This window comes from Lutra lutra, chromosome 1, assembly GCF_902655055.1.
Source record: "Lutra lutra chromosome 1, mLutLut1.2, whole genome shotgun sequence".
Classification (NCBI taxonomy): domain Eukaryota; kingdom Metazoa; phylum Chordata; class Mammalia; order Carnivora; family Mustelidae; genus Lutra; species Lutra lutra.
Window position 1 is genome coordinate 201,176,179 of NC_062278.1, and position 23,774 is coordinate 201,199,952.

Genomic DNA, 23,774 nt, shown 5'->3' on the forward strand with positions numbered 1-23,774 from the left:
TCCCCCTTTCTTCTGTACCTGCCCAGCATTCGTCACACTTAAAAGAGAGATGGATCAGGGGCACCCAGATAACTCAGCTGGTCAAGTATCTGACAATCGGTTTTAGCTCAAGCTGTGATCTCAGGATAGATCGGCTGAGCCCCAAGTCAGGCTCTGGGCTTGGTGCAGAGTCTGCTTGAGATTTTCATTTTTTTTTTCCTCTCTCTCCCTTTGCCCCTCCTGCTCAGGTGTGCGTGCATTCTCTCTCTCTCTAAAATAAATAAAGATGTCTTTAAAAGAGAGATCACAAGGAAGCCTTCCATTCCGGACTGGCGGGCCAGGCAAGCTCTGTAGAAATATTCTCCACTGACCCTCCAACGAGCAAGGAGGTTGGGTTTTTCGGGGAAAGGATGCTGACTTAGAGCCAGAAGATGTGGGTTTGGGCTCTGAATCCTCTGTGAAATGAGGACAGTTATGGTAACAACGGCCCCTCAGCCACATCAAGCACTGTGGGAACCACACTGGGCAGCACCACAGAAGGAACCCAGGAAACGCACCCATCTAGGAACGCTGGTTATCATTTCTAGCACCTCACAGTCCAGGCACACTACCAACACAGCACAGAGATTTGCCAAATTAATTAATTCAAGGGAAAAACCTGAAACTATGATCTTCACTGAGTAACAAATGACGGAGAGAACGGAGATCTTCCCACACCTAATTCCAATTCTGACTTAATTTTCGGAGGGCCAGGAGAAAGCAAGCATGGGCAAATTCAAAATCCAATTCACCCACTTTCTATTAAGACTGGGTCCAAAAAAAAAAAAAAAAATTCTGGGTCCACGAACAGCCCCATTCATGGGTTTGAGGGTTGTGGGGGCAGGGAGGGGGCAGAACTTAGAACCTCAGAGCAGGGTTTGTGCATCCTGTCGGGACCTGCCATCATGCTCCTACTCTACATGCAGCTTCCGCACGGAAGGAGGTGGAATTGGCCAGTGAAACAGACGTGAGCCAGCACAGGGGGGACGTGGTGGCAGCTACCCTGTGAGGGCCTATTGCTGGCCACTTACAAAGAGCTGTAAGTATATTCTTGTCACAGACCCCTGTCACCTCAGAGTTGCTCACCCCACCTCACCAGCCATGATATTATGGCCCAAGAAGTTAAATGACTTACCCAAGGTCGCATGGCTAGGGACAGGCAGAGCCTGAATTCAATTCCCAGTTTGGTCGGCAGCAAAGCCAACACTTGAACCACAAGAGTCCACTACCTTACGGACACGAAAGGTGCTAGACGGGCCCAGGCACGCTTCAGGGGCTCTAAACGTGGGAGGAAAGAATTCATGCTGATCAAGGGGAGGAGGCGCCTTCCGGGAGGCATCTGAGGAGGGAAGGGTGAAAAGCCATAGAGCAAGGGTGTGCATGTGGGGAAACAGATGCAATGAAAATTCAGGGTTCTGAGTAGGTTTGAGACCAGAAAAACAGGTGAAGTTACTGGAGCATGGTTTGGGGCGGGGGAGGCAGGGTCTGGGGGTGGCAAAAGGAGACATGAGAAATGCTAAATGAGCCGGAGCATCTCAAGGGCCTTGAATGCCCTGCTCAGAAGTTTTCTCCTGCAGCCAGCTGGACACTAGAGGCTTCTGACCAGCAGAGAGACGGCAAGGTGTGGCTCCCGTGGTCAGAACTCGCTCTTGACTCGGACTATGCGGTAGCAACAGCAGCAAATCTGGCTGCCAGGGAAGTCCTTCAGCGTCAGCACAAATCAAGGCTGTCCACAAGCTGAGTGCTCCTGCCGGCCCGGCCATCTGAGGACAGCCACACGCCGCCTGCGGCACTGCCAGGACCTGGCGCCCTCGCTGCCAGTCAGCCCGTGGCACCTTTCATGCTCCCGCCTCTCCACCGAGTTCTGTAAAAGCACAGCTGAGGTCAGACACCGTGTGGAAAGCCAAGACACAGCCCAGGGAGGTGTAAAGCCCAAGCCCTCCTACACGGTGTGTGTGTGCATTGGGGGCGGGGGGGTGTCCCGGGGAGCTGGGACTGAGAGCTTGGGGCCATTCCTCACCTCGCTGACACAGACCAAAGCCTTCTCTGCGCCTGGGCCTGTCCTGCATGCTGGGGCAAAAGGTGAGAAGGACAGAAGACGCTCTCCTTACAGAGCTTCTGTTCCATCTCCAGGTCACGCAGTTCCCGGTTGCGTGCAGATGCCTCCATCCTGCCTCTCCCAGCGCACAGGGTGCTCCCGTGGGAGTACTCCTCTCCCCTTGCTATGCCCCTCAGGGAGGACACACCAGCTAGACGAGGGAGTCCGCACAGACTAGTCCAGTTAGCCAACCATCTGCAGTCCTCACGGAGAAGCCGCGACTGACCGCACCCTCGCACTAAGCCGCCTACTGCCCGCACTCCCTTCCCTCCACCAGGAAATTCTACCACCTCCACCTGGCATTTACTGAGCTGGAACTCAGAGCCAGCCACGCACTAAGTATTTTCAGTGATCACTTATCAGTTCAGTAGCCTTCACTCCGAAACCGGAAATATCCCTCTCAGTGTTTTCCATGTGAGGAAACTGAGGCCCAGAAGGGCAAAGCAGCTTACCCAAGGTCACAGAGCAGCAGCAGGCATGCTGCGCCAAAGCCTGTGCTCATAGCCCAAACTCTGACCTAGCTCTCCCTGCCTCCCCCTCACCACCACCCCCCACTGAGACTGGAGAGCCTCGGGGAGAATTTGGGGTGGGGGGGGGACAACATTGTACCCAGTGAGCTCTGCACACAGGAGCGCTGTGCACAAGGACGGGGAAGAGGCTGCTTCTGTGACAGACAGAGTGCCGGGAGGCGATGCAGGGCTGGTCCTGACAGTAGAAAGGAGGATGGGGCTGTCCAGCTGTGCAGGAGGGAGAAGGGGAGGGAGGGGGTATCACACAGAAGAAAGGCCCAGAGGCTGGAAGAGCGTTCAAGGTGAAGTCAAATTGTCCCAACTAAATTCAGTAACACCACCTCGGAAACAACCCAGGACCCAAACCCTATCCCACTATGCCCTCAACCCACCAGGTGGACCCAAAATCAGTGTCAAGTGCCTGTCTCCATAGAAACGCACCCAGCACACCCTCCACTCTCGACCCTCAGGCTCAGATCCCAAGCACATTTTGAAAAACAAGGCAAGGCAAAGCTGGCATGTTTCGGAGTTTCAGGCCTCCTGCCTCATTTCCTATAGGCTCAGGCACAGAGCTTATTTGCATGGTTGATTGGATAACCAATTACAGAGGGGAATATTTTTAGGTATTCAGCTCAAAAACAACCCAGGGAAAGCATAGTGTATTTCCTCGTAGGCCTGCTGCCACTGCCAAGCACAGCATCAGGCCAGGGAACGGGCAGGAAGAAGAGCCTGGAGTGGCTGTCTCCTCATTAAGTGTGGCAGACTCCAGAACACATGCACCTGTTTGGAAAGGCGAGCAAGAGACAGTGTGCATGCGTGCCTGTGTGCCTCTGTGCAGGGGGAATGAGGAGAGGGAGGCAGCAGAAGGCAGACCGGAAGCATCAGACTCCTCCCCATTCTTGGCCTGACCTTCCCACAAGGTTGCCCCTTCCTCATTCTCACCAACAGGTCCCAGTCCACATCCACAAGTAGGAGCACTGATCCCAGAGTCCTGGCATAGAAACACGACCACATGAGGGTGGAGGGCAGCTCCAGACTGAACGGAAGTCAAGATCTGGATACAGATGCCAATGATGAGGAGAAGGCATCATGCCCCAGCCCTCCATGTGCACCACCCCTCCTGCTAACAATTCACTTGCACCTGCACTGTCCCTACAGATCTCACAGCAACCCTGCAAGGTCACTGGAGAAAAATTCAGAAGGGAAAGACGTGAAAAAGATGATCCCGTCCAGACCTCCCACTCTTCAAATAGAGATTCAAAGATCCAGAGAGAGGGAAGGATTTACCCGAGGCTGCACATCCAGTCACGGAAGAAAGCAGATGACATAAGCAAAGGTGAGCATCAACAAGCCAGCCATAACAGAAAGAGAGAAATCACGGGAAACCTGGTATTGGTCCAGGGTCAAGAAAAGCAGTCAGCACCCATCACTGGGAGACGGCTAGCCAACTGAAAGGTGGGATGGCTTCCTCAAGACTCCATGATGGCACCAGGAAGATGGCATTCTGTTTTATAGGAGGCAGCAGGTGCTCTGAATCAGAAACGGATGTGTGGCACGGTCTTTCATAGCCAGAATGTGTGGAACCAGGATTTAAGGGGTGCACGTGCAGGAGGCTCCTCTTACCATTACATCTAGTAACCAACTCACAAGGTGCCTGATTCCCATCTCAGCAAGTGGGGTCTGCTGGTTTGGAGACCTTAGTCCCCAAGGGAGGAACGGTTCCCCCGGGATACACAACCATGGTTTCACGGAATCTGAATGTGAGATGACCACCTGGATGGTTTATTCCCTTCATGCCGCTGGACCCAACAAGCACAACAAAGAGGGGAGGGTGTTCATCTCTTGGCCATAAGAACTGATTCTGGGTAGTCAGGGAAAACTGGGTTGCTTTTACACAACAGAGGCCAAGGAAGCAGTGTGGAAACCAGATGGTTTTCTGGGGCACCTCTTTGTGTTCCATGCTCTATAATGAAGGCTAATAGGAAACGCCAGTAATCCAAACCAGGCAGGAAAATGAGGACTCAGACCTTCAGGAAGGTAGGTTAAGGTCACTCCACCAGATTTAAAAAAAAAAAAAAAAATCCCAACCCCCTGAGACCGTGGCTGAGAACAAGCAATTGCAGTCACAGGTCCAATTTCAGAAAGGACACGGGGACTGTAGCAGTTCTGCATATTTTCTATTTGCTGGTTATATGTGTATCTTTGTCTATGTGATCATTTTCTTCTTTCTCCTTCCCGTTTCAATTCTATGTACAAGTTATTGCAAGTGAACTTGAAGGACAACGCAGTCTTTAGGTAACAGGATAGTCCGTGGGATTGTGGCTGGATGCAAGGCAGGTGTCATCAACAGGATCAGAGAAGAATGCTGTGGTTCCTGGGACAGGCTTTCCTCATTTAGGGAAGCTGGGGGGGAACGTCTTTGCCTGTTATAGAGTGATATTATACCATAGGAGCTGAGGTTGCAGTCCAGTCTTCACTCAATTGTGCAGGAGATAAAGTGTGACAAGGCTGCTGTGGGCTGTGCTTCTAGCCACACTGCCTGGCTCTCCAGCTGTACACGCACGCCCAGTACAGCGGTCCTTTAACTGAAGTGCATGGACCATTCAGGTTTTGGCTTTCAAGTCTTGAGATTTTTCTATTTTTCTATATATTAATTGTTCCTTTCCCCACATTTTCTGCCTTTTTGGGGGGGCACGACTGAGTATTCTTTAGCATTTAGCTTTATCTCTACCCTTGCCATATTAGCTACATCCATTTTACAGATCTTTTCCGGATAGTAGATCTTTTATATTTTACACATTTTTACCACTTCCAAGGTTCTTCATTCCTTTGTATGGATCCAAGTTTTCATTTGATGTCATTTTCTGCCCGTATGAAGACTTTCCTTTAACTTTTTTTTTTAAGATTTTATTTATTTATTTGACAGAGGAAGAGAGATCACAAGCAGGCAGAGAGGCAGGCAGAGAGCAGAGGGGAAGCAGGCTTCCCCCCCGAGCAGAGAGCCCAATGCGGGGCTCAATCCCAGGACCCTGAGACCATGACCTGGGCTGAAGGTAAAGGCTTAACCCACTGAGCCACCCAGGCGCCCCTAACTTTTTGTTTGTCTGGTCATCTATCTTACCATCACTGGGGAAGATGTTTCCACTGGATATAGAATTCCAGATTGTGGGGCGCCTGGGTGGCACAGTCAGTTAAGCACCTGCCTCGTGATTTCGGCTCAGGTCGTGATCTCAGGGTCATGAGATCAAGTCCCAGGTTGGCTCTGTGCTCAGCACAGAGTCTGCTTAAGATTCTCTCTCCCTCTTCTCCTCCTGCTGGTGCTTCTGCACGTTCTCACTCGCTCGCTCTCTCAAACAAATAAATCTCAAAAACATCCTAGACTTGACAGTTTGTAGCATTTTAAAGGTATTACTGCATTATCTTCTGGCTTGTATTGTTTCTGATTAGGAATTTTCTCGGAATCTGTTTACAGAATAGGTCTTTTCCCTTCTGTTCTTAAGAGTTTCTGTTTATATAAGTTTCAGGGTAAAAAATTGATACAGTGTAAGCTTTTCTTTGCCACTTATCCCCCTTCGGATTTATTGAGCTTCCAGCATTTGTGGGTTACTATTAAATTTCCAAAGTTTTCAACCATGAATTTTTTTTTTAGTCTTTTTCTATTCCTACTTCAATTCTCCCTAGATGGACACACAGATAAAGCGTCATCCAGATCAAAATCCCATGAAGGCTTTTTTTGGTCGAAGTTCATGAGCTAATTCTGAAATCTAGAGGAGAATATAAAAGACCTAATAGAAATCTGGAGAACGTATCCTACCCAGTTTCTGGACCTAATATAAAGCTACAGTCATCAGGACAGAGTAGTTTTTACATAAGGATAGACCTATCAAAAAAAAAAAAAAAAAAAGGATAGACCTATCAGTGGAAAATAAAAAGTCCAGAAATAAGCCCACGCACATATGGTCAACAAATTCGAGAAAGGGACTAAAGAACTAAACAGGTAAAAAACAGCGTTTTCAGCAAACAGCACTGAAACAAGTCGGTATCCGTGTAAAAACATGAACTTCAACTCAAAACAGATCATAGGCATTTGTAAAAGCTAACATTAGAAAACTTTTAGAGGGGCGCCTGGGTGGCTCAGTGGGTTGGGCCGCTGCCTTCGGCTCGGGTCGTGATCTCAGGGTCCTGGGATGGAGCCCCGCATCGGGCTCTCGCTCAGCATGGAGCCTGCTTCCTCCTCTCTCTCTGCCTGCCTCTCTGCCTGCTTGTGATCTCTGTCTGTCAAATAAATAAAATCTTAAAAAAAAAAAAAAAAGAGAAAGAAAAAACTTTTAGAAGAAATGGGAGAAACATGTTTAAATCATAAAGTTTTCCTGACTTAGAAGGAATGAACCAAAGAGAAAAGTAGAATTGACCTCAACAAAACAAAAAGATGTCCTTCCAGGGACACCATTAATGACATGAAAAAGCCACAGACTATGAAAGACACAATGCACAGTTCTTCTAAGAACTTAAATACAGACTCTATGAACATATCTCACAGCTCAGGACGACGGCAGCCCAATAAAAATTGCACAGAAGATCTGAACAGGCACGTTATAACAGACCATCTAAAAATGAAATAGAAATTAAAGCCCTGATGATACACGACCCCACGTCCAACAGAACAATAAAATCAAAGACAGCCTGACAATAACAAGAGTTAGCAAGGATACAGAGCAAGTGCAACCCACAGACTATTTCTGATGGGGATATAAAATTGTATAACCCACTGGGAGGGCTTTGGCAGTTTCTCATAAGCAGGCACTTAGCACATACATTAGTCTGCATATCCATTCGTTGCTGCTGTTACAAACTTACCACACAAGTTTGTTACAGCAGTAACTAATGGCTTAAAACAACACAGACTTGTTAGCTCACTTCTGCCAAGTCCAGTAAGTCTGGTTGGTTTCTGCGTGTTTGTGGGTTGAAAATCAGGGTGTCAGCCAGCCCAGGTGCTTATCCGTGGGCTCTTGCGGATGATCTGCTTCCAGACTTCATGGCATTCAGCTACATATAGCTATAGGATGCAGGTCCTCCTTTCCTGGCTGGCTGCCAGTCGGGGTCATTCTCCTCTCCCCTACAGGCCGTCTGTGTCGCCTGGCTCATGGCCTCCTTTCTCCACATTCAACATCAGAAGTAGTGCCTGGTTCCTTCTCACTCTTTGACCTCTCCTAGAAGGGCTCTCACTGCCTCTTCTCTGCTTCCTTTTCGGATACCTCCATGGGATCACCACTGGCTCCATCCATGTGGCCCAGGATAATCCCCCTGTCTTAAAGCCCGTTGACTGACCACTGTAATTTCATCTGCAAAATCCCTTTTGCAACATGGTAGCATTTAGAAGTGCACCATTGGCAGCTGGAAATTATGGGGCCACATCCTGGCCTGCCGTACCACAGGATCCAGTAATCCCAGTCTTTGCTATTTTTCCTAAGAGCAATAAAAATTTATGTCCACACAAAGACTAGTATAAATATATTCACAGCAGCTTTATTTGTAAAAGCCAAAACCTGGCTATTTATTTGTAATAGCCAAAACAATGTTTCCAGTGTTTGGACCCAAATGTCCAACGGCAGGTAAGTAGATAAACAAATTGTAGTGTATCCACACAATGGAATATCACCCAGCAATAAAAAGGACAAAACTCTGATACACATACAAGAGTACATTCTATGAAACTCTAGGAACGCAAATCTAATCTAGAATAGTAAAAGACAGATCGGCATTTGTCGAGAATTAGTAGGGGGACGGACTAGAGAGGGCACAGGGATCTTTATGGAGGGAAGGAAATGATCTACAGCTTCACTGTAGTGGTGGTTACAGAGGCATAAACATTTATTGGGACTTTATCTGTATACCATAAGTGTACATTTTATAGTACGTAAATTATACCTAAATAAATTAAGTGACTGGGCCTTCCCCAAGCACTTGTGCGAATCAGACCCCAAACCACACATAAGCTTTGGTGATGGCATAGGAAGTTCACGGTCCCTGGCCTGATGCTGTGGCCCATAACCAGACCCCAGGCATCTGTCATTCCCAAGTCTTCCTTCCTGTCTCCCACCAGGGTGTATAGGCAATAATGCTGTTAAATGTAATTCACCATAACTGAAGGTAATTCATGCTGTCACAGTAGCTGAAACTGAAGGTCTCGGGAGCCAGAGAGATTGCTTACACTAATTGTGATTGGCATTTCTTCCCCTTTTCAGGGGTTCCCAGCCCTGGTATGGGGGTTCTTCATGTTGGGTTCAAGTAACCCCAACTGGACTTCTCTATTTCTCTTTTTACTTTTTCCTTCAGTGAAAAATAGCAAAAAGATAAAAAGAGACAGAAATCTTGGGAAATCTCAAATCAGCCAATTAGATGTGGTAGCAAAGCTGATTTCAGTACTGGGGACCTGTTATTAGATCCAAAAGGACCTGAACAATGACTCAGCTGATGGCTTTCTCCAACTTCTGCACAGTCTGGCTGGTGTCTCCCAGCCTTTTTCTCCTGGGTCCATTTAAGAAACAGGGTAAGAGTAGAAACAAACAGGTCTAGGAGCTGTCTCCTCCCTAGAGCCGAACTCAGAGAATGACTGGGGTAGCTCTGGGGAGGGGGGGGACCATTTAGGAGAGCATGATACCTTCTTCTCTCCTACTCAGCCCCAGGAGCCCAGGCCTCCAGGGGAAAGAGCGTGGCGCTCTAGAAATCGACACTGCAGACTCTGACCACAGCTAGCTCTGCCTTTCATTGCATCTAATGTTTTCTTATCTTTGGAAAAGGGGAACAGTCCTGCCTTCTAAGGATGCTGTGAACATTCAATGGGATATTCATAAACCTCCTCTGAAAATCAGAAGTAATAAGCTATGCTTTTGTTCTAAATATTTGATAGCCACGTTTTAAGGTGCTACAATCCCCACCATCCTCACTGCTTCCCCAATTTTGTTACCTGCCTGGCCCCTGAAGGCATCCGAGTTCATGATCCCAGCAGAAAATTTTTAAATGTAAATGCTCTACATAGAAATTATTACTCTGGGTGGCGCCTGGGTGGCCTAGTGAGTTAAACATCTGCCTTTGGCTCAGGTCATAATCCTGGGGTCCTGGGATTGAACCTTGTGTCAGACTCCTTGCTCAGTGGGAGTGACCCTCTCCCCACTCATGCATGCTCTCTCAGTCTCACTCTCAAATTTAAAAATCTTTAAAAAAGAAGTTATTGCTCTGATTTGCATTATCAACAGCCAGCTAGCTACCTATCTTTTGGTGTCTTGATCAATTAGACAACTTTGATTAGTCTGAATCCCTCTCTTTCTGAAGGACTCCTATAGAATAGGAGCCAACTGTTCATTTGGGCACAAGATCATTTACTCTGCTCCTGGAAAGAGTGAAGTACTCTGAGAGGCCAGAAAATGATACTCTGTCTGTCTCCCCAGGAACTCCCACAGTGCCAGACACATGGGGAGCCCTCTCCGGTGGTCTCAAGTACAAGGTTGCTGTCAACGTCTGGAAAGAGCTCCTGACCCGGAATTAGGGTTCTTACCTTGACAGCTGCTATGTGGGGTATCGTAGGTCATTTATTGCTAACAACCTAGTATCAAAATCTCAATCCTCTATTATGTTTTGGGTTCTCTTTTAATCAGGTAGATTCAGAGTTACCTCTTAATGACTCAATCTTGCTTATGGGTAGAAGAGCACAGAAGAAAAAGGAACAGCATCACAGCAGAGCTCGGGCAACCAGGGAAAATCAGCAATCTAACCACTATATCCCCATAGCCCGTAGTGAGGACCCGTACAGACAAACCATTACCACCAGGAGTGAGCTCTGTTCTCTGACCTGCAAGAGATCTTAGGAAGGTCCAAATGCCTACGTTTCAGACCACGAAGTAGACATGATGGCAAATGTTTCTAGATCTTTATGTCTGGGGCTCTACCCCCATAGAGCAAGTATCCCAACTTCCATCCAGGGGTGGAGCCGGTTCTCGCCTGCCAATACCAGGGCCATGTTCTATACACGTCATAGACAGTCCTTCCATATGCGTGGATGGCCCCGTACTGTTAAGAAAGCCACCTCCTCATGCCCCTCTATGACAGCGCAGCAGAGTAAAGCTATTTAGTCTTATTTGGAGGCCAGGACCAACACAACCAAACCGGCTGCTAGATCCTGGTCCAAAGGCTGTCACTGGCCCATCCCAGCATCTCACTTAACTTTCATGATCTCCTCGAAGGCTTTTACAGACTTTTTAGCTGCATGTGCAGAGTCGGGGGGATGAGGACGGGTTGGGTGACTTTGTAAAAGCTCTCCATTTGCAGTCGTCTTCTTTCTCCTCAATAGCATGCCGGCCCCTCTTTCTATTTAGCACCTGTCCCCCAGCTTGCTCCCTGCTCCTGGACGGATGAGTCTGCCTCAACTCTCTACTCAGCTCTGCTCCCCATCTGCTGGCTGGTGGCTCCAGTGCCTGTTCACCTAATCTCCTGCACCTCTCCCTTCACCCGCAGCTGACACTTCTGCAAAATCCCACAGATCCATTCCGGGCCCACGTTCAGACCCAGGAGTCTGGGGTCCTTGCTACAAACCAGAATCCGAAGCTGCCTGCTTCCAAATCCCTTTTCAATTACACTCACTCCCACTCCTCACCCAGCTGGCAGTCTCCACTGTCACTTTACCCCATGGCAAGGGGACCAGTCAGCCAAGTAAAAACTGACCTTGAAAAGAAACAGAGTCAGACTCAGCCCCAGGCTTTAGGTGTCTTTAGAGGTCTCGGCTTTCTTTCAGACAGAATTGCCTGTATTGCCTCTCCCACATCACCTAAGGAAAATGTATTTACATGTAGACACCTGCTGTCAGACCTCTACTAAATCCTCCTGCCACTTGTTCCATATACCCAACTAATCCCATCAGACCACCCAGGCCAGAGCTTCTCAAACACTGGTCCACAGACCTGCTGCACGAGCACACACCTGGAGAGGTTTTTGTAAAATAACAACTTCCTGGGTCCACCCTTTCCCGTGCCCTGCATAATTCTCATTCCACTGGTCTGGGGGGGAAAAAAAGCAACCAAGGGCTGTGTGTTTTGAGTTCCCCACTGACTTTAATACACAGCTAAGTTAGGGCATCGCTGCTTTGGGGAGCACTTCCGTGTCTGTTGGCTATCCATCGTCTCCTGGGGCAGACTTTTCTTAAGGCTGCATGAATCGCGATTATCAGCTACGGCTCAGGCCACACCATTGCCTCTCTTCACTTTTGTCACTAAGAGGATTTGAATGCTATTTTGCAATTTATGAGGCATTCTCATTTGACTTGGAGAATTAAATGATGTAACAGCACATCATCTGGCCTATCCTATGTCCCAGGAGCTGTTCTGAGGGCTCTACATGGAGCAACTCACAATCCTCATGACAGCCCCGTGGGGTGGGCTCAGTATCACCTCTGGTTTTACAGATGAGGAACCAGAGGCACAGAGAGATGAAGTAAACCATCCAAGGTCTTACCGCTAATACTGGAGCTGGGATTCAAACCCTGACAGTCTTAGAACCTCTCTGAAAGCTTTCAACCACTCTGATCTGCTGCCCTCAGAGCAAAGCATGAGTGTGAGTCCCACTGCAAAGACTTAGGGGACTGGAACAAGTTGTAAGGTGGGAGTGCGCCTGCTCCCTGTGTGGGCTCTGGCCTCTCAGACACTCCCAGGTTCAAAACCACCGTCGGGAGCACAGTTCCCTTGGGTGTAAGTCTGGGCCTCCTCTCCAGCCCTCCCTACCTTCACGTCTCTACAGGTTCCAGCTTATGTTCCAGCTGTAACTGGCAAAGTCATGTGGCTTCCCCTCCCCCGCCCCACCCCACCCCAAAAAAAGAGGGAAGGAAGAACGAAGGGAAGGAAAGCACAACCCATCAGCAATGGATGGGAAGGGAGCTTCCCCAAGTCACAAGGCCGCTGAGAGACAGGTTAGACACAGAACTCCTTCTCAAAGCTCACACCAGGGTCCAAGCATGAACTGGAGGCTGGTATCAATTTCTATTAACTGCTACTCTGACAACAAAAGCCATCTGCTCTGACCACAGAAGAGCTTCTCACCTAGTGAATGAGACTCTATCTAACCCTCATTCCAGAAGGGTTTGCAACAGCCAAAACAATTCAGGTGAGTAAAACCATTGTGATTTGGAGGTGGCAGAGGACAGAAGCACGACTTCTGCACCTGCTCTGCAAGCTGTGGCACAATGTCGTGGTGAGGAGGACAGGGCTTCGGGCTCAGGAGACTCAGAATAAAATGCACACTACCTGGTTGTGGGAGGTGAGGGCTGGGACAGAGCCAGGGCCCCGATCTACAATGGGGGTGAAACAGAGGGTCGCTATAGAGATTCAAGGAGTATGACAAGTGTCTCCCACAACGGTTTGCACGCACTCCCCTCACCTTCATCATCGTCACCAGCAACATAATCTCACGTTTCCCACATGGAGTCGGGAATGGCAGTGACTGAGCTAGGACAGGAGAGTGACTGCAGGAGTGACTGAGGTTTGCTGGGCTCTCTTCCCCGCTTTAAAATCATCCCAGCTATTATTAGCACCCCAGGATTTCCAAAATCCTGGGATTTTTAGAATCCTGGGGTTTGTTTTAATCAGTCTCCTGCCTTCTCCCCTGTTACTAAACCAGTGGTTCTTAACCAGGGGCGCGCCCCAGAGCAGGACACATCTTGGGTAAAGTGGACAGGCTCCCAGCAGCAGGGGTAGATGAAAGGAGCATATTTAGTATTAGAAGGTAATTTCACAGTTTAAGACTTAAAACCTTAATACATAGGACAGGAAGCAAAGCTTGATCAAACCTTTGCTGATGGGACGTACAGAGAAGGAACACAACAACCGTCTTGCACATGAATGATCCTCAAGGAGGCTGGGGTAGCTGCAGAGGGCGTGCACGGAACCCCGAACCACCAAAAGCAGGACCGCTATCTCTGCAGGGGGGCTGGCGTCTTTACATTCATGACAAGAGGGTGTGACCTTTAAAGGTGTAGGGGAGCTGGAAAACTCTACACAGTGTATGCTAGAGATGGTTTCCCCTCCTCACAAACCTACAGGGTGCTATGAAATCCCAGAGGAGGTAAACCAATGTGACGGTCCCTAATGAAGAAAAGATCCCACACATGCTAAGTGAGAGCTGGGGTAGGCATGAGGCATACACGACATGTGTAGTGTGTACGGGTCATCCACTTTCGTCATTCAAAACAGAATTCTCCAGGGAGTTGGGGGTTTGGAGCTATGTATCAAACAGGGGAGATGTTTTCATATAATAATTTATAGCCACTTTATTGCTGCTACAGGGGAACAGGGACCCTATCTTTGTGTCTTTGCAGGCTCCCGCGCAACAGTTGTGTGAATGGTGAAGGCGCGATAAACCCCACCATGTAGACAGGCACAAAACACATCCTGATAAACACGCATCTTGGAAGGTGGTATCGTGCAGTGGTTTAAAGAGCCAAGAATGGAATGACACCCTGCAAGGATTCAGACCCCAGACCTGCCCCCGTACCAGCCGCATATCCCCACACAGCTCAGTCCTCTCGATACCTCAGTCTCCCCACGTGTCCTCACAGACCGTGAAGATGGGCGCAAGGGGGTGTTACACACTCTGGAATCCCAAACTCAGCACAAGCTCTCCTGATCCCCAAATACTGGTTCTAACACAAAGCAACTATTTAAGGGCCTCTGGGCCTCTCATTCAGCCAAGGGAGAAAAAGAATCAGCAAATGTCTGCGCTCTATCAACCAACAAGAAAACCGGAAGGGAAGGCTCTCTCAGGAGCTCAGAGCTTCTCAGAAGAGAAGAGAAGGAATAACCATAGGATATATGCAGAGTGAAGAGAACTGATGAGTAGGTCACATCCTAGGTGGACGTGCCAGTGTTGATAAAGGACAGAGGTCCCGACCAAAAGCCACCGCAGGCCCCTGGGTTTCTGAATTCACCAAGCTGGCCCCGGTGTCTGTCAGTACCTCAGAAAATCCTCAGAATTTCTCAGGGCTGAGAAACCAATTTCTTCCACGCCTGGGTAATTCCAAAGCAACTAAATGGATTGCTTCATCTAGCTGCAAATAAGCATGAGAAATTTCAGCCTGATTAGTTTGTCTGAACATATAAATGTCTGAAGGCAGTCTTTCCGAATGAGGATGGACACAGAGCACCAAGATGGCAGTGTGCTTGTGCCTACGGTAATGGCCCGGGAAGCCAGGGTGGGCAGGAGAGGAGGCTGGCTAGGGGCCCAGGCGCATCTGCCCAGAGAGGGGGAGGTTCAGGTACAAAGAGGAACTTCCACACAGAGTTCATATGCAGCCTTGCGTTTTACTGACGTGATTTAATGCTCACATTTAGTTAGAGGATAGGACGATGCCCATTTATAAATGAGGAAACGGGTTGGGAGATGTGAAGCAGCCTGACTTGGATCGGACCTAAACGTCCAAGCTCTGGAGGACTCCGTTACTTCAACACCAACATTTCTCAGTTTTTACTCCCTTTTAAAAATCAACAACAAAGCAAATGCTCTGCAAATGCAAAGACCAAAAAAATTAATGTAATCTGTATCCTCATTCTTACAGCAATTTCCTATCTAAAAATGGATTCTTAGGAAATAATCGCGGATGTGCATGGCAGTCTTGCCACACAGACTCACTGCGACATGGCTTATGGTGGTGAAAAGAGGATGACCACCGCGAATTCCAGCAACAGAACATGGTGAAATGGAGCCACCGTTTTAATGAAATTACACAGCCAGCAAAGACAGATCTAGATCACGCAACATGCCAAAAGGCATTCATAGTCCAGTGTTCAGTTTCACTGAACACTGAAATAGTGGTCTATTTTAAACGATCCCATATTTTTAAAATATAGTCTTTTATCGGGTTTTCGTTTAGGTTTCCTGTATGTTCGGAAATGAATACGTTTGACTTGAAAACATTTTAAGCTAGTGTGAGAAAGGAAATGCAGACAGAGCTGCCCCTTCGGGGGAACGGAATATATATACATTTTTTAAAAAGTAAAAAGATCCCTTTCATTGGAAAACTACTTAAAATCCCATTTACATACATGTCCCTGTTTACCAGGAACATACCTGTGGTATTTTCTAAAAAGGCACACTGATACCATATCCAAATGTGGCCACCTAAAATGTATGTACTTTCATAACTGGCTAATCTGCTAGAGCCCTTGAGAACATTTTTTGAGATTTTTTTTTTATGTATTTGCGAGAGGGAGAAAAAGTGAGCAAGCAGGAGGGAAGGGTAGAGAGGGAGGAGCTGGGGGAAGGAGCGGAGTGCGGAGCCCAACGCAGAGCTCCATCTCACGACCCTGAGATCATGTCCCGAGCCAAAACCAAGAGTCAGTTGCTTCACCGACAGAGCCACCTGGGCACCCCCAAGAACATTTTCAAATGGCATCGGGTTTCTCAACTGTACCAGGGCCCAGAAAGATTCCCCCACGGTGACCTGGCTGTCAGCCGCAGAGCTGTGCAGAGACCCGGTGTCCCAGGCCCAGGCTATGCTGGGTCCTCACTCATTAAGCAGAAGTTCAATTCCTCTCACAGTGGCTGCCCCAGGGGTGCACTCTGTAATTCTTCTGAAGCAAGCCTTCCCTCTGGCTTTGTGTAGAAGTAGCCACAAGAAGAAATAAAAGGGACATGGTCTCAAGGGCCACAGGCTTTTCCTCAAAACCCTTCAACAGAAGACATTCCAAAAACCATCTCTAAGATCTACTGTTTAAGCCTGCCAAGACTCATTAATAAAGCTTACTAATTCCTTACTAATTATGACTTGTGAGGGTTTAATACTGAAACACCCTACTTCCACCAGTCTTATGACCAAGAACCTACAGTTTTCCAGTCAGAGCGGGACTAGTATGAAGCAGAGGGGGAAGGAGCTCTAAGGGACAGTTTGCTCAGACAACACAGTCGCACCCTAGAAAAATGTATTCCTAAACGATGAAAATCAAATTGCCTGAGAAAGGCCGTACTGCAGAAGAATAGTAGTAATTGAGCATTTTCCCCACAGTTATGGCCTTCCTCTCAGGCCTCCGGGAGGGGACATGCCGCTGTCCCATCTCAAACGTGGGGACAGAAACAGGGGCCCGCATGCCTCCTGCAGAAGCCTTCTTTGGCTTGTCACCAGCATCAGAACAGGCCCTTGATTTCTGGTGTGTTATTAGAAAGATGGGGGGGGGGGCACCTGGGTAGCTCAGTGGGTTAAGCCTCTGCCGTCGGCTCAGATCATGATCTCAGGGTCCTGGGATCGAGTCCTGCATCAGGCTCTCTGCTTGGCAGGGAGCCTGCTTCCCCTGCCTCTCTCTCTGCCTCTCTGCCTACTTGGGATCTCCATCTGTCAAATTAAAAAAAAAAAAGATAGGAAGGAGTTAAAAAATACTAAACCCAGAGTGACAGCAACAGTCACAGGGACCCCTCTCCCTCGGAAAAGCGGGGGAGTCTGAATAAGTGAGGTAGAGCGAGCCTCCCAGCAGCCCGAGACAAGGAAGAGGGCAGGCCTCCAGATTCCAGCGGATCCGGGTTTAAGCCGAGCTCTACCACTTCCTCGTGCTTATTCACAGGAGCCACAAATCAGGATGTGGGCATCTTTGAGGGACCATTATTCTGCTTGAGTTCTCCCCAAAATGACCCAGTTAATCAATGACAAAGACCCCCCAACCCCAGGTTCCCCATCTCCCAGGGGATGGTCTCCTGACGTTGGGTTACTTCTCAAGCTCAAGGGCACACATGCAGGTGCACACACATCACGTCTGCCATGCATATGCGAGTGCATTACTGCACAGTAACAGAGCAGGGATCTCTAAGGGCAGAGGTCCAGGTCACATGGTGAGTGCGTGGATGCCTGGGGTTAGAACCCAGGACCCTGGGCTAGCTTGCCTTCCCTAGAGCTGGGAGGACTGCTTGGGCATCCACCAGAAGGAACACACAAGTTCCAGGGTTCTCAGAGGCCTGACTCTCCACCGCATTCTCCATCTCTTTGTGACACTTCAAGCTGCAAGTGGCCAAGCCTGGTGTCTTTATGATGCCAGAACCCTAGGAGAAACCCCAGGAGACCAAGAACGTCCACCCTGAGGCCAGTCTGGGCTCTAGCTAAGAACACATTCCACCAGACACAGCGACACCCCTCCCACTCTGCCCAGCTCTCTGAGCCACCCTCTGGGCCCACGTCACAAAGTGCCTTTATTATTCACATCCTCATGAGCACTAGACAGCACTCCTTGAAGGCAAGAACCACGAAGACATCAAACTTCTTTTCATGAATCATCACCTGGCATCTCACTACAGGTTTAATTGTGTTCTAGACCAACGGAGTCCAGTCAGGCAGGTGTCACTAGGACCCAGGGTCACACCGGAGAGAAAGGCAGGCAGGCAAGGACCCAGGATGTCGGTGAGCTCTCGTGAGCCAGGTCAGGGAGCACCCTGAACCCATCTTTGTTGCCAGCAGTCGCGGGGGGCAGCTGGAGACGGAGAATACACAGATGGTCCTTCCTGGGCCCCAGGGGTCTCCACTGTGAACCGAGGCTCCAGAGACAGCTCTTTGTGGGTGAGGGACTGAGGGGTGGGATCAAAAGGAAGGGGTCATTGCCTTCACTCCTTGGCTTAAGCTCTGGAATTCTCTTTTTCTTCCAAATCCAAGTACTCTTAGACCCACCTTGACTTCCTCCAAATGCCCCACCACTGTCCTCACGTGGCTACGACCTCTGCATTCACCCGTGGGCAGCAACCCACTGTGTGAGGAGGAACCGGCTGGCACAACAGAATCACCTCGAAGATGGACAGAAACCACCCAGGTGAGACTCCGCATCAAACAGCTGCGTGTTGTGGTTGTGTCGATCGAACAGGCCATTTTTGTGGTTCAACAATTAGCCTCAGGAAGAGGGACAACCAGGGGACAGACCTCATGGAGAAGAGACAATCGGGAGTAGAGCCGCAACAGACTGAGGCTACACAGAAGAAAACTCCTGCCGGCACACAGCTCCAGGCCAACAGGGGGATTCCGGAATGTGGAGTTCTCATATTTGGGTGACTGGGAGTGGAAACGACAGAAAATCCCCCAAGTCTCAAGGCACTCATGCTCTGCTCCGAAATCTTTCCATCTTGGCCAAAGGGAAGAGAGAGACTGCTTAGAATAAGAGGCTCCCGGGGCGCCTGGGTGGCTCAGTGGGTTAAAGCCTCTGCCTTCGGCTCAGGTCATGATCCCAGGGTCCTGGGATCGAGCCCCGCATAGGGCTTCCTGCTCAGCGGGGAGCCTGGTTTCCCCTCTCTCTCTCTGCCTGCCTCTCTGCCTACTTGTGATCTCTCTCTCTGTCAAATAAATAAATAAACATACAAATAAATAAATAAAATCTTTAAAAAGAAAAGAAAAAGAGGCTCCCAGCACCCATGACCGTGCCTGTCTCACACACACTCAAGTTTGCGGAGAAACAAGGGCTTCTCGGAGACTGCTGCTCTCCTCCATGTGCAGACACCAGAATCAACTGACCTTTGTTTTGCTCCTAAAAGCATTTCTTTTGGCATCAAGTCTGCATCTCCCTCCTGCCTTGAAAACCCTGCCCCAGGGCCCCACAGCCTTCGCCACACACCCCGGCAGGTGCTACCAGGCTGCTTCACTCTCTTTCCTTCAGCAGGTGGTGCTCCGGGAAGTCCTCTTCTCGGTTCCCCCCCCCCCCCCGCTGCCATGAACCTGTTCAGACAAGGGCCCCAGTGCCCGGAACAGCGGCCGCCGCCCACTAGGTGCTCCAGCCACATCTATTGAAGCTCTTGACAGAACTAATGGAAGCATGTGGCCTGAGGAAGTCAGGCTCTGACTTGCTGTCCGGAGGGTCAGGAAGCCAAGAATGTTGGCGTGACTTTGCCCCCATCCTCGGGTGAGACGGGACAGCTGCCTTTCAGACCCGTTAGGTGATTTCAGACGCTCTAACGGTGACAACACACACACAGCTTGACGCTGCTCTCTAAGTCCGGTTACTAACATGAAACCAGACGTCGTACTCGAAGCAAGGGCCCTTCTGTCCCAGGGAGTCCCGTCTTTCTGCCTTCGTGCACGCCCAGGCACGCCCCCTCCCTCCCGGACTCCTCAGCCACCTGGACTGCGGTGGGTTCTGCTGCTCAACAGACTTCCTGCTCCTCTGACTTCAAAGATTCCACCTTCCTCACACCTTTCCTTTTTTACGCCTTCTAAGAAAAGCGGCAGCTCCCTGAAGGATGGGTTCAAACATCATCCCTCCTGACTAAGGCTCTCGCGACGTGGCCTGGGATGGCAGCCATCCCTGCCGGTGACGGAGCTGCGTTAGCAGCATACGCGGCCACTTCTCAGCCCAGGTCAGGCGAGGCGCCGCCTCCTGTCCACCTGCTGGGGTTGGGGTGGGGGGGCTGGTGAGGAGACTGGGCAGCGAAGGGAGAAATTCCTGCTGCTTGTCAGCCTCGGATGTCCGCCCCTGTCATACCTCAAGGGTGAAGGACGGCAGCCGCCCTTCTGTTCCTCTCTCCTCCCTCACTGGCTCGTGACTTCAACGCCAACAGGATGGCCCTGGGAATTCGACAGTCCTCAGAGCGAGGAAAGCAAAGCCCTTCGTGCAGAGCTACACGCAGCAAACTCGTGTTCGAGAGCTCTTCTTCCCACCACGACAGGTTCAGCGGTTGAGGAGTTTTACGGCGATCGGGGTTCATCCGGGGCTCTCGGGGCTTGAATTCACATCTCAGAACACCTCCCGCTGATTCCGTGAATGCGCGCATGCCTTCCACAATGTGCCTAACTTTTAAAATACGGTACACACACGCTACTGTGTTGAAATCCGAAGAAAAAAAGCTCACGTCCACAAGAAGTGTTTAAAGTGCTTCAGTTTTGTGGGTAAAGGACAGTTTGGTTGCCAAAAACTCACCAAAAAGAAACGACACTGGGCTTCAGGTAGACTTCCTCCAAGGAGCTTACCACCTATATGCGTACTGGGAGGCAGCGGAGCAGGGCATCTGGAGTCATTTAATCCCATGTACGCTGTAGCCTTTTTGCTTATGGCCTTCTCCATAATTAGGCAGGTGACCTTCTGCTAAAACGCAAGTAACTTCCTTCCTCTTAAGACTTTGTTCGTTCAATTTCCTTAAGCTCATGAGAGATCGAAGGTGACACCACATAAACTGTGTCCCTCTGCTACTCAAACGCTCAGAGGACTCCCCATCCAATTCAGCATCAAATCCAAGGCCCTTTCAGAGCCCACGAGGTCTGGTCCCCCTAGCAGTGTCTCCACCCCTTCCGCAGGCCCAGCTCAGCCTCTCCGTTCCAATGGCAGGTACCTCCTCGAAATCTTCCCAAGACAACACAGGCATGTCCCTCTCCTCAGGGCCTTGGTGCTTGCTCTGCTTTCTGTCTCAAATATTGTGAGGCACCTGGGTGGCTCAGAGGGTTAGGCCTCTGCCTTCAGCTCAGGTCATGGTCCCAGGGTCCTGGGATCGAGCCCCGCATCGGGCTCTCTGCTCAGTAAGGAGCCTGCTTCTCCTTCTCCCTGCCTGCTACTCTGCCTATTTGTGATCTATGTCTCTGTCAAATAAATAAAATCTTTAAAAAAAAAAAAATCCTAAAAAAAATGTCGTTTCCTCGGATATCTTTAGGCTTGGTCCCTCACCCCATTCAGTCCCTGCTCACATATCACTTCATGGAAGAAGCTGCTCCTGGCTACCCAAAACGTGGACTACCAACGCCTACCATCTCCTCATTCCCTCACTGCACTTCCCTGACCAGAGAGCAAGCTCCGTCTGTGGGGGAGAGGGGCGGTGTCTACCGTCAGCCTCTTCCCACCAGGTTGAAACTCCACTGGCGCGAGACCTGGCCCGTTTGGTTCGCTGCTGCTCTGTGGTGCCCAGGTGAGTTCCCGCTGCCGCAGGGGAGGTGAGCCCTCAGGCTCCTGCCCAGCTGCCGAAGGAGTGAGAGCGGGGACGCCTTCGTGTAGAGAAAGGGGAGGGGGAGGGGGAGGGGGTGGGACAAGGTCCTGTCACCCAGTTGTACCGAAAGTTGATGACAAAATATGCTGAGTGACGTGGTCTTTAACCAGCCTCTCAGGGTCCACCCGGCACGCGGGTATCAGTACACTCACACCAGAACCGGGTCAGTGAGCTTCACCTGGATGCCGGAGAGGACTGGCGCGCTTCCTCGGCTTCATGCGGCTTCCAGGGAAGAGGGAATGGCGCGTCTGCCTTCAGTGATTTAGAAGCGGAGCGTCAGAAAACAGCAAACGCAGGCCGATCCCCCAGCGCTGAACGGACAGAAGAGCGCATACAAGGTCACCGGTCAGAGGACACCCCCCGGGGGCCAGCAACGTCAGTCCGAAAGGCAGTGGTGGACATGAGGCTGGCTTCACAGAGGGATCTAGAGTATCCCGAGTAGACAGGAGGAGAGGAGGAAGTACACAAAGAGCCGTTTGTTCCACGTGCAGGAGAGGGAGAGACGCTGATCGCCCGGGGATGCAGGGGGTGGAAGGGTGATGGCGGGAGGTGGGAGTGGAGATGCTGTCATACAGGTGACCGGGCTTGTGTGCTGTAGGCTCAAAAGCCAGCATCCCACACCTTCTCAAGACGTTGATTTCCAGCTGAAAGCCTCCAGGTAAGATAAGCATAGGAAGCACACAGCGGTAGGCTCATACCGTCCCCCTACGCTGCCCCCGTCCCCCACCGTGGGAGAGAACAGCTCCCGACACTTCCTGGAGGCTCACCCACACCTGCATCAGCTCCCTGGGTCCTCTCAAGACCAGGAGGTGGAGACTAGGATCTCCTAGATGAGCAAACATGCTCTGAGCAAGAGCCTGACCCCAGGTCATTCAGCGGCAAGTGGTGAGGTCCGGATCGAGCTCGGGCAGCTTGGTCAAGAGCCTGTGCCCCTCAGGAATACCACACCACACCTCCAGACAGCAGGGACTATAACTGAGGGCCACAGGGACTTGGGAAACCAAAAATTGGGATTGCCACGGTACCAAGAGATTTGAGTTCCTTCTTAATAGGAGAGACAGTCTGAGACAGGGCATCTGGATGCCACCGTAATAGCATTTCTGGAATGTTTCAAGCGTGTGAAGGAACAGAGGTCTGAAGTGAGGGCTGCCCTGGGAAGTCTGGGCCAGGTCTCGAACACACAAACAAGTCACAACCCTGAGTATGGAACAGACAGAGTGCCAAGACAGCACCCAGGAGAACAGATCCTACCACAGCCAGCAGCCAGACAAGGCCCCCTATGAAGCAAATGAGGACTTGGGACCCGAAGAAATGGACAAAGGCAGGGAAGGACAACCCAGGGAGCTGAAACAGTGTGTGAGGAGGCTCTGAGGCGGGAAGGAGGTCCACTCAGAACAGCAAAGGCTAGTGTGGCCTAGGGGCTATGAACAAGATGGAGGGGAGGGTGAGAGGGGGGTGGTCAGGCAGCCAGGGCCAGAAGAGCTGGTTGGATTCTTCCAGGGCTGGGAACTTCCCCAGAAGATAAAAGGGAAGGGACAAACAGGAAGGGCATGTAGGGCAGTGATTTGAAAGGTCTGGCCTCTGATCCAAGGAGGAAAGCAAAGGTCTACATGGACTGGGGAGGAGGGAAAAGAGGTCCTAGGGCAGTGCTAGGCAGGCGAGCCGGGAGGAGGGACAAGGGCAGGGTGCTGAGGGAGAGGCTTAGGGGCTAGAACATGATCTGTGGCCACAGACCCAAGATGTCACAGAGGAGGAGAAGTTCCCTGGAAATAAGAGACCAGAGTGTGCTGAATGGGCCTCCGTGCAATTGAGCCCAGACACACAGAAAGGAAAATGAGAAGCTGGTGGCCAGGGTCATCAGGGAACCAGGGGACGAGCTGGACAGGGGGCAGGTCAAGGTGACCCTGAATTAGGGGAAGGGTGCTTGACTAGAACAACCCAGTGGGGACGAGACTGACCTTGACCCACACACAGCTGTCCTGCCTCCACAGACCTGCTTAGTCTAGGCCACCTCACAGCTGCAATGCATCCAAAATGCTGCAGGACAGGCTCACAGTTAGGACAACGCTGTCACACAGGAAGCGCACAATCTGTCCCCCCAGGGGAAAGGCACACGCGACCCAACCCCTCCTACACGCAGCCCCTGTGAACGCCTGTTCCGGCACACGAGAAAGGCGTGCAGA

At 50.3% G+C, this 23,774-nt stretch overlaps 1 protein-coding gene across 1 annotated transcript in view; it reads right to left on the reverse strand.

Moving 5' to 3' along the window:
• CACNA1D (calcium voltage-gated channel subunit alpha1 D) overlaps positions 1 to 23,774 on the reverse strand; it is a 299,526-nt gene that overhangs the window by 178,160 nt on the left and 97,592 nt on the right.